Source organism: Mesoplodon mirus (genome assembly GCF_964341445.2).
Source record: "Mesoplodon mirus genome assembly, chromosome: 16".
NCBI lineage: Eukaryota > Metazoa > Chordata > Mammalia > Artiodactyla > Ziphiidae > Mesoplodon > Mesoplodon mirus.
In genome coordinates this window covers 10033864-10035728 of record NC_138992.1, presented here as the reverse complement: position 1 = coordinate 10035728, position 1865 = coordinate 10033864, and the positions used below count along the sequence as shown (strand labels likewise).

Sequence of the window (1865 nt, the reverse complement as noted above, 5' to 3'; positions counted from 1 at the left end):
CACTCACTGGCCCTCCCCTCTGGGCCCAGGGTGGCTCCCAATCTACGTGCCAAGTATCTGTCAGCTTCTGATGTTTAAGTGCACATCGGGTGCTGTTTTGTTGTAGGACACGAGAGCAAGGGAGAAGCCTTAGGCCTTTTTCGAGATAGCTGTCTAGGTTAATAAAATAATTATTTTGTGATTGCCAAAGTAACATCAGTGCTCTTCACAGAAGGTGGAGAAACTATGAATAAGTAAAAAGAAGGCAGAAAAAAAAGAACTCATATGTTTCCTGGCTGTTTCTTCTGGAAATTGTCCACTTACCCATTGATGATCTTAATGATTTTGCCTCATCAATTTGCTCCAGAACCACGTTCTTTACACTCACAGCTGTGGTCGACATCTTTTTTGCCCTTCCCAATTTGTTGTTTGTCAGTGTATTTTGAAAAATGTTTTTGGCTCTAGGACTTACCCAGCAGGCAATGCTTCTGTCTTGGGTCAAAATGGCGAGCAGTCCTGCCATTGCAGCATCAGGCAAGTGGCTGGAGGGTATTCGATGCTTCTGGGTTCGATAAACTGGGCTTAATGCAAGAGGATACAATATATAAGCATGATGATGTAAAAGAGGCCATAAGAAGGCTTCCTGAGAACCTTTATAATGACACAGTGTTTCACATTAAGAGAGCGCTGGACCTGACCATAAGGCAGCTGATCTTGCCTGAAGAGCAGTAGACAAAATATGAGGAGGATAAATTTTACCTTGAACCATATCTGAAAGAGGTTATATGGGAGATAAAAGAGAGAGAAGAATGGGCAAGGAAATAATCATGTAGTCTAAATCTGTGGATGCAGCTGTTCTAAAGTAGTTTTATGAAGCTGGTTAAACCTGAAATGTACAATGTAGAACTATCTGGACTGTAAATGTATTACGTTAAATAAATATCTATTATAATTATTGTTGGAAAATAAAAGAAAAATGTGTTTGGAAGTTGGAAGTGGCTGCCTAGATTGTAGTGGACTGATCCTTTGCCCTGCAGAGACCCATTTGCTGCCCAACTGGCAGTGACAGGCAGACAGACATTGGCATTGGCCATAGCAAGTTTTCCCTCATGGCTGTTGAGGCTCTCCTTGACCAGCATGACCTGGAAAAAGCAGTTCTTGCTTTTTCAAAAGCCCTTGGAGGTCCCAGTGAACCAGTCGGCAATGCCATTGCCATTTATTATCCTTCCCTGGGAAGGGCAGGGTTTTGCTTGGGAGCTGAAAGCCAGGACTACAGAGCCTGGAGATTCACCCTGGTCCTCAGAGCCTGTTGTGTAAGCCCGGGATGGAGTTGAAAGGAAACGGTCCAGCAGCATCTCTCTCCATGCATGTAACTCCGTTCAGGTTCCATTGGCTGGAGAGCTGAAGTCATCATCACAAGGACAATGTGTGTGGCTGGAGGGCCACCAGCTGCCTAAGTTCCTCAGGGTTGCCTTGCTGCTTTCGTGTCCACCCTAGGAAGTAGGCAAAGCAGGTTAGTAGGAGTCTACCTTACAGATGAGAAAACTGAGGCTCAGGTGGACAGCACCGGCTCTGGGACTAGAATCTGAGCTCCAGAGAGCTTTCATGATGAGGGATGAGATGCTGGGTGTGGGGAGCCACGGTGTGGGGAGGGGGCTATCTGAGAGTTTGGAAGAGGAGGAGAGAGGAGACAGAGGCGTCTCTGTGGGTCCCCGGGCTGGAGACACGGACTCCACCTACTTTGCTCATTTTCTGCATCAGTTCTGTTCTCCCTCTGTTCCCTAGGGCCACTCTTGCCTCAGTCCCAGCTGTAAAAACAGTGGGGGCACACACAGGACATTGTGGGGGAGTGAGGACACACACACAACACATGCTTAACCATGAAA

General features: G+C 46.6%; 1 pseudogene across 1 annotated transcript; it reads left to right on the top strand.

The window, feature by feature from the left end:
* Window positions 1-482: 482 nt before the first annotated feature.
* On the top strand, window positions 483-804 carry LOC309791703 (cytochrome b-c1 complex subunit 7-like; annotated as a pseudogene). Its single transcript has one exon. The product of its transcript is annotated as a cytochrome b-c1 complex subunit 7-like (transcript).
* The last annotated feature ends 1061 nt before the right edge of the window (window positions 805-1865 follow it).